Source organism: Prionailurus bengalensis, chromosome B1 (assembly GCF_016509475.1).
Source record: "Prionailurus bengalensis isolate Pbe53 chromosome B1, Fcat_Pben_1.1_paternal_pri, whole genome shotgun sequence".
NCBI classification, from domain to species: Eukaryota; Metazoa; Chordata; class Mammalia; order Carnivora; family Felidae; genus Prionailurus; species Prionailurus bengalensis.
The window spans coordinates 165,232,855-165,246,494 of record NC_057344.1 but is presented as its reverse complement, the minus strand read 5'-3'; the positions used below and the strand labels follow the sequence as shown (position 1 = coordinate 165,246,494).

The 13,640-nt window shown below is 37.2% G+C and overlaps 1 protein-coding gene across 9 annotated transcripts in view; it reads right to left on the bottom strand.

Annotated features, from left to right (window-relative positions):
- FRYL (FRY like transcription coactivator) overlaps positions 1–13,640 on the bottom strand; it is a 272,325-nt gene that overhangs the window by 163,390 nt on the left and 95,295 nt on the right. The window contains exon 1 of one of the 9 annotated variants that reach the window (XM_043572704.1): positions 2,067–2,453. The exons of the other annotated variants lie outside the window; for them this stretch is intronic. The gene's annotated coding sequence lies outside the window, so the exon portion shown is untranslated. Of the gene's footprint in view, positions 1–2,066; positions 2,454–13,640 lie in introns of those variants that run through there. 9 annotated transcript variants of the gene reach the window in all.

The window sequence follows — 13,640 nt, the reverse complement described above, 5'->3', positions numbered from 1 at the left end:
TTGTTATTATAAGGGTTAATTCTCACAAAATTATTAATTATGACGATTCCAATTAAGATTTCAATACAATTTTTTTTAAAGTTTTACTGGATAAAGCCATCTTCAAGTATACATAAGGAAGAATAAATAGCTCCCAAAAGTTAAAAAAAAAATCATTTTTAAAAAATACAAAGAATATTTTCTAAATCAGAAGACAACATAACTATAATTAGAACACATTATAACTATATCTGAAACATTACATCGAAATATAAAATGACTATATTAGACCATAATATAAAATAGTCAGTAAACATAAGTAAAAATAAATTGGATTAACGTAAAAGATTAGACAGCCTCCCCAAAATCCCAGTATAAGCATTCAACATGGGCAAAAACAGAAGAAAGGGGATGATTTATTTAGTAATAATGTTTGAATATCACCTGACCATTCAACTGAAAAAAAAACCAAATACACTATACTCAAAAACCAGATGAACAGGATGTTGAAAATTAATTTTAAGTTTTTAAAAAAATTTTTAAGAAAAAAATTCATAGGAGTCCACATACAGAATCCAGGGCAGAGGAGACTGTTGGCTAAGATAGAAAACCTAAAAGTATTCTAAAAGGATGAATACATTGAACCAAGTAAAAATTTTTGATATTTATTAGGCAAACAATACCGTAAACAAGACAGGACCAAGTCAGAAAAATATATAATGCAGGTGACAGCTAACATAAAGTATTCAAAAGGGCACTTAGCAATTAACAAGAAAAAGACAACACAATAGAGAAAAATTGGCAAAACTATATATAATTAGTCAATTCATGTAAGAATAAATCTAAGAAGACAACATATGAAAAAACATTCAAACTTTGTAGTATCCAGAAAATGCAAATTAAAGTAGCAATAAGCTTTCATTGTACACACACCAGACTGGCAAATATTAGAACAAGTAATCTATCATTGGAAAGATATAGGGAAACTGACCACTTAACCCACTGCTGATGGAAATGTAACATCCACCTAAGTACAGTCTGGAATGCTGAATAAAAAGACGAGTATTCTGGCTCCTATAGCACAGCACTACAGATATTAATTTCTTTGATCTACAAGCTTTCCATGCAACTCTCTGATTAGAATTTAGTTCTGTATGACCTACCCCACAAGGAGAGGAAAGAATGGCCCGCCAGCTCAAGCATTAACACCCACTTGGCACATTTCTCATTGTAAATTAGTAGATTGGCAAACATAAAAACTTGTCTCTGTCAGACTGTTTATTACAATTCCACCTCCTGAAAAAGATTTCATATCCACTCTCAGCATTAAGGCAAAGTCAAGTTTTGTGACCTGATCCCGGTCTTTGCTGGCCTTCTCTGGCAATTCCTTAAATCACAATCAAAATCTTTGGAGTGAGGCCCAGGCATCTGTATGTTTTTGAAGACTCCCCAACATGACTCTCATGTGCCACCAAGGTTGAGAATCATTACCTTAAACTATTCTTTTAGAGTGGAACAGTTGGTTCTATACAATAATTTTACTTAAAACTAATTTTGATCAATAAAAAGTTTCAAAAGTACCATAAATAAGGAAACCTGTTTATATAATAACCACAAATAACATCCATCAAGCAATTTGGAGCTTGTTAAATAAATGCACGTCAGGGGCAAAGCTCTAGGAAGCAAAGCAGAGGATCAATAAAACAATTCCAAAACCTAATCTTAAAAAGTCATATGTGGTTCTCCCCGTTCATACTAGAACTCTTGAACTGATTTTTCTCTTGTGCTTTCAGCCACTTTATTCACTTACTCGTGCCCCACACCACACACCCTGGAGCCCCATCAACCCTCTGCCTTTCGTTATCTGTGATTTCGAAGGGTGAGGCTTCATTGATGAGAACTTAAGAACCATCAATTCCTCCCCGTGCCTTATATCCTGTATCTGGTCACCAAACCCCATCTTAGTGAAGGGAATCTCCCCCGCCGTCTTTTTCCTGCATGATTAAGCTTCATCTCTATGATACCCTATGTAGACTGTAGAAATGCGTGCCTCTGTACTCTGCATAAAAATGCACCACTAACCTTACCTTCAAGAATGTCACTAAGGCCACTTTATTGGAATCATCATTTTCTTTTCTTCCACAGTGTCCCTACAATAAGAATGACTCATTCACATATTGCTACAAAATTTTATGTGAAGCTTTTAAGTTTTTCCATTTTTTTCAGACTTCATTTTTTTTTTTAAGAGCAGTTTTAGGTTCACAGCAAAACTGAGAGAAGGAACGGAGATTTCCCATGTACCTTCTGCTCCCCGCATGCACAGCCTCTCCCATGATCAACAGCCCCTACCGGCATGGTATATTTGTTACAGTTGACGAACCTATCCTGACACGTTATTATCATCCAAAGTCCATCATTTACCTTATAGTCCATTCTTGGTGTTTTATACTCTATGGGTTTGAACAAATGCATCCATCAACAAAGAACACGGAGAGTAGCTTCACTGCCCCCCCCCCCAAAATCCTCTGAGCCCTACTCATTCATCTGTCCCTCCTCCCAACCCCTGGCTACCACTTTTCTTATTGTGTCCATAGTTTTACCTTTTCCAGAATGTCCTATAGTTGGAATCCTACTGTATGTAGCCTTTTCAGACTGGCTTCTTTCATTTAGTAATAATACATTGAAGTTTCCTACAAATCTCTTCATGCCTTGAAAGCTTGTTTCATTTTAGCACTTAATACTATTCCATTGTCTGGATGCACCACAGTTTATCCACTCCCCTATTGAAGGACATCTCTGTTGCTTCCAAGTTTTGGCAAGTATGAATAAAACTGCTCTAAACATCAGTGAAGATTATTTTAAACAAAACAAATATCCGTTTAATGCATCTAATGTAAATTTGTATTTGCTATTATTTATAGTGTTATGTTAATGGATAACATTTTCATTTTTATACTTTCACTACTTTCTGTATCACGTGCCAATAAATATATGTATTGTTTCTAAAACCATTCATATGATTTTCTACTATGAACCACCATCACATTTCCAATTCATTATCTTCTAGTAGAAATAGGTCTGATGGTTAGGAATTTGTCTTCTATAGTCTTCCCCAAACAGACTTCTTAATTTTCTTGTTCTAAAAACCCTTAAAACTTTACTCATTTTAGCAAATGTCTTAAATTGGGAAACAGCATGCTTAAACCAACTAGTAGACTCAAAATAAAATTGGAATAAATTCCTCTTAGGCAATGTCCTGTGACATCATGCATTAACAGATTAGGAGGAGGAATAATCAAGAGAACATATTCAGGGCGCCTGAGTATCTCAGTCAGTTAAGAATCCAACTTCGGCTCAGGTCATGATCTTGCAGTTTGTGAGTTCAAGCCCTGCCTCGGGCTCTGTGCTGACAGCTCAGAGCCTAGAGGCTTGCTTTGGATTCTGCGTCCTCTCTGCCTCTCCCCCCATTCATACTCTGTCCCTCCCTCTCAAAAATAAACATTAAAAAAATTTTTTTTTGAAAGAGAACATAACCCAGTCCATCCTGCAAAAGGCTAGCAAACTGTGTCTTATCAATGTGATAATGAGATCGTACACATGGTTACTTCCAGAAATGAAGTCTAAAAGAGTATGGACAGTATTGCAACAAGCCAGAACCCAATGATTTGGGGCTTAGCCACGACAGTAGGCCAGATACCTATCAGGTGTCATATTTAAAATATTTAGCAATTAGTACAGAGGGGCAATTAGAACGGACTCTGGCTATAAATACCACTACAGCCATAAGGATGTATAATGGCTGAATATCAACAATGTTGGAGGTAATAAGAAATCTAGGAATGGAGGCAGAGTATGATAACAGGTAAAAAGCACCACATAGATCAATGGAAAAACAACATCAACAAAAACAATGGAAGAACAACAGGTGTTATGTTAGCAAACATATTATGCATAGTCTAAGAACAGGAAATACAAGGACATGCACTAAGGGAGGTAGATCTCATCATTTAAAAGGTACATCAGCAGCAATTGATTCTCTTCGAGTCCTTATTTTTTGTTTTTGTACGAAAACTTCATTCCCTTGAGGAGCAAAAGCAGAGTCCTGTATTTGAAAGAAATAGAGTTGCCAGAGAGTTTGACAAAGCAAGGCTCAGGAAGGAAGAAACACCCATTAGTAGAGGTGGAGCTTTGACTTCCATTCTTTGCACAAGAAGGAAGCACAGCCTGGACACTAGAACCGAAGAGTAGAGTCAGGCCAAAGCTCATAGTGAGGGGGGCTGATGCGAGTTGGGTGGACTAGTGAGCACAGGCTCTCCAAAACTCACCATCTTAGCACAGGATAGGAACCAGGGCCTGATAACAAGATGGGAGTTTAGACACAACTAGAACAGAAGGTACGCACAGGGGAAGGTTATGACATCCAGGTTTATGAAACAGCAGGTCTGAAACTTACCACAGATATTCACACTGTCCTTTTGAATAATCTTAGATGCCTATGAATACTAGGACCATCTGTTTAGATTTTCCCAATTTGGAAATTTCTATCTCATTATTAAACTATGTGTCTTCATTCTAATACTTACCAACATAAAACTTCCAAACAAACCGTGAAACCAAATACTTAATGAGTTGGAGAATCAGCTGTACTTCTCACAAAACAAAATGTTCAGTCTTGAAAATAAAGTTTCTCTGTCAAATGAGGTAGACCTGGCTTAAGGAGTTAGAATATATATATCTCTTTTTTAATGGATAAAGCAGGCCCATGATTCCTAAATTCAAAGATGCCTACAGCTAGGAACTCTAAATTCAGGGACCATCACAGAGTTCACACTGTTCGTTTAGCACAATGAGTTGGCCTCCTTGTCTAGGCTTCATTTCCTAAAGTAGACAGATTTCTCTGAGGGATGAGAGAATATTTTGGCAATAAGCAATAGGTGATTCTTTTCTACTGTGATCAATATGAATTCTCGATGGATACGTCTCTGAAATTAATGTCAATTGAGAACATTAATTACCTTGCCATATTCATTTATAGAATCCAAGTTAAAAATCTCCTTCACCTCCCATATCTATTGTTCCCACCTCTTAAATATTTCTCATATCCATGATTCAATGAGAAAGATTTTGTGAAACACTCAGAAGAGTACCTAATATGGTAGACATTATAGGTATGTTTGCTAAAAGAAAGAAAAGAAAAAAGAAAAAAAAATGAGTTTTCTTCATTTGTTCAACCTTCATCTCACGTCTGGTCTACTGCAGTAGCCATCCACCTACATATATGGTCCCTCCCTCTCTCACCCCCACCACCCCTATTCCACGAAAAACATAAGTCTGATAAAAATCACCCTAACTACGGTCACAAAACCCATCAATGGTTCTCCATTTGTTTTAGGGTTAAGACCAAAATTCATAACAAAGTCTTCACAATTACATGAGCTCTGACCCCTACCTTTCCAACTCATTCCCATGCTTCTCTGCTCCAGCCAAATTGGCCATATTTCCTCCACTGCCCAGCACGGGATATCCCTTCTGTCCACCTACCCTTCCTCCAAACTGTTAATCCTGTCTTCCTTCAGATTTTGCTGAAGTATCACTAGAGATCAGGGAAGACTTTAAATTGATATATGAAGGATTAAAGGATGTTAAAGAATTTGGTGTGTAATGTACAACAATAACTATACTCTGTTGGAAATACTGGATTAACAATATTTTGTTGTATGTTTTTAAGTTAATTTACTTTGAGAGACAGAGAATGAGTGCTCGAGAGGGGAAAAGAGAGGGAGAGAGGGAGAGAGGGAGAGGGAGAATCCCAAACAGGCTCCACATTGCCAGTGCAGAGCCTGATGCAGGGCTCAAACTCATGAACTATGAGATCATGACCTACGCTGAAATCTCGAGTTGGACACAACCAACTGAGCCACCCAGGCACCCCATTGTGCTGTATTTCTGAAAGTTACTAAAAGAGTAAGTCTTCAAAGTTTTCATTGTAAGGGAAAAAATTCTATGTGAGGTGATGGATGTTAATTAATCTTATTATGGTAATTGTTTTGCTAAATATATATATATATATATATACATATACATATACACACACACACACACATATATACACACACACACACACACACACATGCACACACACATAAAATCATTATGTTGTATACCTTAAACTTACACAATGTGATACATCAATTATATCTCAATAAAACTGGGGTGGGGGAGTTTGGGTGTATATTGGGGGTGGGTTCTTACTGCTCTTTAACTTATCGGAACCCCAATTTACTCATCTAATAAAAAAACAGCAACTTATCGACAGATGAGTAGATAAACAAAATGTGGTATATCCATACAACAGAATATTCAGTCATAAAAAGTAATGAAATACCGATAGATAAATAGATGAATCTTCGAAATATGCTAAGTGAAAGAAGATAGTCACAAAAGAACCCTATTAGGATTCCAGTTACATGATGTGTCCCGGAATAGGCAAATCCCTAGAGACAGACAGTAAATTAGTGAGTACGAGGTTCCTTTTTGGGGTAATGAAAATGTTCTACAATTAGAGAGTGGTGATCATTGTACAGCTTGGTGAATAAAAAACTATATAATGTGTAAGCTATACACATTTTTAAAAGGATGACTGTATGGTATGTGAATTGTATATACGTTACATTGTATCATAAACCTATTATTTTTAAAACAACGATAGTTTGCCCCAAATTTTTAAGATGCTTATGTGAGATTTAACAAACATATGTCCACATAATTTGGACTGTACACACACACACACACACACACACACACACACACACACAAATATGTACTTACCACAATAACAGGACTATAATTACCTCAATGCATGGTAAGTAGAATTATTTTAATCAAGTGACATGCAAATTTTAACTGAAATTTAGACAAATGCATAATTAGCCTTTTAGGGTTGACATTTACTATTTTTGCAATCCAGGAAAAACATCACTGAGCATTAAAAACTCTACGAACTTTGCTCATTGTGCAAAAACTCAAGTAATTTATGCAAATTTCGTTTCTTAACATTCCATATCTTACTCATTTTTAATTAACAAAAACCATGGTTAAAATAAGTCAATTTATCTCTTCTATGCCTGGGATGACAAATGACTTTTTTGAAACACTAGCTGTCTTAAAATTATGTATGCAAAATAAATTCTATAAATATGTTTACAAGAGGTATTCTATTGATAATAAATGCATCTGTGCCCTTAACAATGCCAATACATAACTGGATACATCTTAGTACTGAATCCTGCATTGTCTTATCAATTTTAGGGAACTAAGCCAATCTTTTAATGATAACATCCTCACCACACAGCTGGTTTAACAGAATGTTCCTGATTCAGTTTTTAAAAGAAGTAAGGCCTAAAACTGTTGGCACAAAGACAAAACCCTGAATTTAGGCCATATGAATGTCACTTCATTGTTGTTACTGAAAGAAATAAGCTCAACTATAATCAAACTTCAGCAGCACTGCATCAACATTCTGCCAGCTAAGCAGGCCTTGAAAACAGAGGGCCTCTGGCGATTAATATAAAACGTAGCATTGAACAATAATAGGAATCGTGGGAAATGCATCTTATAAACATGAAACATTATTATTTAATGATAAAGGATTATAACATGCACTGCTATTAAGTTATGTTCAACGACAAACATTTAATTTTTCTTTTTTCTTCAAGAAGAGTAAGGGCAACATGTGAAATATATAATTTATTTAATGGAAAAATTATTTGCCTTTTTTTTTTATATACAAAGGCTATTAATAAATCAGATTTTTCTGTCCTTCCTGAGAAATTCACTAAATAGAGTTTAGTGAAATGCTAAAATTTTTTGAAATCGCTAAGGTTTCATTTTATAAATTGCTGCTTCAGGAACTACTCCCCTTAGAGACATTACTAGTATAATAATGAACACCAGTATAAGAGGGACCATATATTTATCCTTCTACCCTTTTTCCTATTAGCAATCCATTCCAACAAAAATGATTGCATCCCCAAGCTTTATCTTACCTGCCTGCACAGTTACCAGAATTTAACTAAACACTAAGTATACAAAGAAGTATTGAGCATGCAAAGAACAAAAAAAAACAAACTATGCCCTCCAGGGGCTTATACTATAAGCTTTTTTACTGTAAGTAAAAAAAGAAAGACACGAAGGAGGTGATATATGTAACGATACCATGATGTTTAAGGTGAAGAACAGAACAGATGAAGCATTAAGTATCTGGTGAACTCAAGAAAAGATGGGTCTTCCAAGGTGAAGAAGAGTTAGTTGTGAAGCAGACATAAGGGCTGAGGGGGGCTAAGAGGATGTGCATCCCAGGCAAAGGAAGAGGCAAATACGAACGCCCAACACACTCCAGGAGCTGGGCAAGCACAGCAAGAAAGGAGACACAAAACGAGCAGGGGCTGGATGACAAAAGGTTTCATTCCATAGGGGAGAGAAAGACTATGATGGAGGGGAGAGATTTTAAGAGTGGGCTTCTAGAAGGAGCCTTTGGCAGCAACGTGTAAGAGGCTAACAGGAAGCTATGGCAATAATCCGGATGATAATGAAGAGAGGCCTGAACTAAGTTAAGTGGCTACGGCATCAGAAGGCAGGAGAGACTAAGGAAACTGTACAAGGTAGGATGACGCATCTTGGTAATCAGTGGGGAGTAGGTGGTGTAGGGGTGACAGAGGGCTGTTGACCGACACCTGCTTCCTGGCTCAGGGAGACTGTGGATGGCAGTACTATCTACCACGATAGGGAACATCTTGTCATTCAGAACGAAACAGTCTCCTTCCCTCTACATCTTCTCTGTGTCTCCTGTGGTTCAATAGGATTCCCCTGGTCTCTGTACTCCCCATTCTTTTCACATGGAAGAGTCACGTGGTAAGTCATAATGCATACACAGCAGTGCTCATTTAGCTTCCTTACTGTTAGCCTTACATGCACGTTTACTCTCTGACTAGAAGCTCCTTATGCGCAAAGACCTCATCTACTTGTGACAGTACAGTATGTGCTCCATCAAGGCTGGCTGATTCAAGAGCCGGATTATGGAAACAACCCTAGGAAGAAACAGATAACCACCGTCCTTTTCTAGGGTTTTAAAAATACTTTAATCTTCTCTCTCTCCTTTTTAACTATAACAGGGGAAGGGAAGATTTTGAAAAACCATCCACAGATACTGGCAAAAGAAAAAATTCTACCACTTTCCAGGGGCAGGCCAGACCTAGTTAGGGCCTTATTGAACAGTGAGATTTGTCTTCTCAATATTAACCTATTGCTTTACAACTGTAAAAACACCTCCAAGAGATATGTGCCATGAACATCCAAGGGCAACGGGATGCCCACAAACTGAATCATCATATTACAAAGGGCCAACAGCAAAGGCTTTACAAACATCTGTTTTTGGTTCACTTTTGGATTAAGGGAATGTGATTACATGAGATTTGGCTGTGGCTGGTTACAGGGTTCAGGCAAAGACATGTAGAAATGTTTAAATGGTCACAAAACAAAATAACCACATAATTCACAAGTATCTAAACAAACTAAATTTTTACAAAAGCTGCTGTAATATTAAATGCACTGTTTCTATAGAGGAACCTATTACGTATAGCTTCATTCTCACTATAAAACTCACTATTTTTAAAAAGTACATGGCAAGGATGGGGGAAGGAGAGATGAGGGGGAAAGAAAGAATAGAAACCATAGTCTATTTTAGTAAAAATGCATTCTGTATTACCCTTTCAAGTAGTAAAAGTATTTAATTTAAATTAGCAATTATCTTTCAATTATAATTCTCAATATTTTAATTCACTTAGAAACTTTCCTAGAACTAAGATAACTTTCTGCCATCTGGCACAACAATATCTCCATATGGAAGAATTACTTACAGATCACAAATAAAAGAAATACGGAGATTGTAAATGCAGTATATTTGGCAATACAAATACAAATCTCCTCAAATTATATTCTAGAAGGCTTTACCTTAAGAGGTTTTCTCTCTTCTATATCAACATTTGGTCCTTTGTATTATTTACTTACAAAATAAAACTACACTAAATAAATATTTTGGTAAGGAGTTAACTGGAAAAAATTAAATTTAGTCTTTCATATTTTATTCATTAGTTTGCTCAGGCACTGGCAGCACAGTTGGGAGTAAGAACAACTAGCTTCTAATTCTAGTTCTTTGCCACTGTATGACCTTGGAAAAGTCACATTTTTTCTAGATTTCTTTTTTCTTTGGGCAAAACAGACATTATAACAGAATTATTGCTTGATTAATTCATTAGACTGGTATCATATTATTATGATAATTTTGCAAAAAAAAAACAGACTATGGTAATAAATCACTTCTATAAGTACTTTCAGATCTTCAGAGTAAAGTACCACTGGAAAACACTGGAAATACTGAACAAAATCAGTATTTCTGACAAAACCACAGATTGGAGAGTTATGGACAAAATAGTCACTCGGTGACATTAGTTTTACTGACCTCCCTGAACTTTGAATGTTCTTTATCAGAAAATTCACTGTATAAGAGAAAATGACTCATTGTAACTTCAATTATAGTAATAGGGGAAAGTTATGCTCATTATATTAAATGGTCTGACGCCTTCAGATAGCTGATGTTGCTTCAAACAAACATTTTGTACCAACCGAACTGTGGAATAATACTGGTATCTGATAACCCTGCAAAGATCAGAGTCTATTTTTCATTTCTCCCCCTTTTATTTGACCAACTGAGAGAAACTTTGCCAGAATGACACAAATTCGCAAGAAAACCAACGCTGGTAAATTTCAGTCAACGACTATTTAACAACTGCACAGTGTGTACACATCTAGATCTGTCTCACTGATTACCATCCAAGAAAATACTCCTCGTGTTATTTTCAACAGCTTTTCTTCTATTTGGACTGGTCTAAAGAATTAGCATGCAAGGAATGGCAATGATCATACATCAGCATTTCTCCCATTTGGGAACGTATATACTTACAGCTGCTGCTCCAGGACTTTAACAAGGACTTTATGCTAATTTCAAAAAACACAGAATCCTGTAGGCTCAACATTGTGTCTCAACTGGCTACAGCAGCAGCAGCAGCAACAGCAGCAACAACAGCAGCAGCAGCAGCAGCAACAGCAGCAGCAGCAGCAACGGATTTGTTGATCTATCTCTCCAAGCCGCTGTCCCTTCCCCTCTCGCAGGCAGCGAGTTTTGGCCCACAGTGCCTTGGCTTCATTACCATGCAGTCTCGCAGTGACGCACAACTATAGTGGAAACGCTGCTGAATGCAGATGAACTATCCAGTTGAATAAAAGCTTACAAGTTTATTACAAGTGCCCTGAAGGACATCATCACCTTTCCTTAGGTAGGCATACACGTGGCCACAATTATCTTCTCTGCTTATGTTCCTGTTATCAGTTTTGATGAGCTGTGTCTCTGGCCGCCTTTAGTATAGTCACTGCTAGTAAACAGACAAGGGTAGAGCTCTGCCCTTGGGTGCTAACTTCTCTCACTAAGGGTCTTAGAAATAAAAATAAATTCAGGTTTAGCATAAGACCTTTAAATCTTTTCCTGTAATAGCTGACAAAAAAAAAAAAAAATCAGTGGTATTTATTGCATCCCGGTGGCAGTTTTCTCTAGGCGATTTTAGTAGTAAATTCTCTCCACCCTTCTACACATCCAGGCAGTAAGCAGTGCCTTTCTCAGCATGCTTATGGTGAGAGAGTCCCCTGCCTCACTTAACCCACCAGAGAGAACGCTGGCTAAAGGGATGAAAAGATGATGTAATGAACACTGTGGCTGAGCCCCCACCAGCCCTCTAAAACTGCTCAGCTCAGGACAAAGTTTCCTCTGCGGCATGCAACTTAGTCAAAAGAGGGAACTCTATTATAATAATGGGATTATTTCAAAACATAGGGCCTTCTATTCTTAATGTAGCACATAATTCCCCGAGAAAATCTTACAGTCAGAATATCCATGAACAGCGAGAAATCTTCTGGTCAAATAAAATGCACATTTTAAAAACTTTATTCCATAGAAACTTCTGAAACTGGAAACTGACACTCTTACAAGCCTAACGGCTCTTCAAAATAGTAGGAAAGTTTCATAATCAAAACAAATAATATGTGACTGTCAGAAGAAGTGTCTTGACCTCATAATTAGTTTACTGCGACTCTGAAGGTCAATGGAACACGTGTTTTTCCATATGTGCAATACATTTGAATTGACCCACTTATGCTATTACATCCTTTAAAATACTACAAGGAAGGAGTGAATTCAGTGATCAAAGTCATAACTGAATAGATTTATTCATAACCAAATGGCTCGGCACTGTGTTAAAAGCTAAAAGAACATATGCACTTCCATACCCTAAGGGAAAAAGATAATCCTACCCTTTAAGACATACTCAGTGGTAACAGTATTGCTGGGAGTTTCATTGGAAGCTTGTACTTCTTCAGAGTAGTTCAAGAAACATGGAATAAGTCTGTGCCACTCCTAGTCCTGAACAGGCCCCAAACCTAATTCAAAGCAGGGCTGCAAAAAAGCTAGTCACACAGAACCCCCGCCCCCCTCGCCAATACCAAAATACATTGTTTGAATACATTTTCTTGATCAGAGACATCTCAGGATCAGTTAAGAGCAGGGTTTCCCCTGGTCAAATGAAATATAAAAGACTCACAGTGTTGCGTGAATAAACAGCATTCCCCGGTCCAAAAACACTACCTCCTACAATCCATTCATGTACATTAACAATGTATTATCAACAACCAAAACGTTCTGAGTTGTACACAGACCAGTTTGATATTTCTTTTTCATTAAAGCAGTCCCCAAAGTGATTTGACAATACAGTCCTCTTGTCATCAAACAGCTGTTAATAGATTGAGGGAATAAGCTGATCTAGACCTAAGCAAAGTATACCATTCAATGCCCAGACTCAGAAGTGAACCATGTCAGAGGCGCCTGGGTGTCTCAGTCAGTTACGCATCAGGTCATGATCTCACAGTTTCGTGCGTTCAAGCCCCGAGTTAGGCTCTACGCTGACGGCTGTGGAGCCTGCTTGGAATGCTCTGTCTCCCTCTCTCTGCCCCTCCCCTGCTCGCTCTCTCTCTCACTCAAAACAAATAAACATTTAAAAAAAAAAAAAAAAGAAAGAACTGAACCATGTCAGCACGCAGGCAACTCAGGAGGCACATGCCAAGATATTCTGCCTTATTTTTCTACCCCTGTTGAGGTAAGCCTACTAGCCTCACACAAATCTTAAAAGCTACTTAATAATATTTGGCCATAATGTCTCACCAAAGTAGTCAAGGTTCATTCCTAGTGAACCTTTAAAGACTGTAACAAGCAAAACTAACTGTCATATAGAACATCAGAGTATGAGAACTTTTTTGAGAGTGGGGGTAGAGGTTAAAAGGTAATTTTCTTATAATGTTAAAAAATGTATTTTCTTCTGCTTAAATTTTGCCTACACGGATATGAAAGAATAGAGAAGAACCTAAAGTTTCTGTTATATCTATCTAATCAGCCTGTTACCCTGTATATACAGTCAAAGCAAGTCAATAGTTTCTCTGGGGCATAGATGGATAAAATTAATTTCAGGGTTTATTTTGGAAGTCCCGCTTTATACCAGGATTTC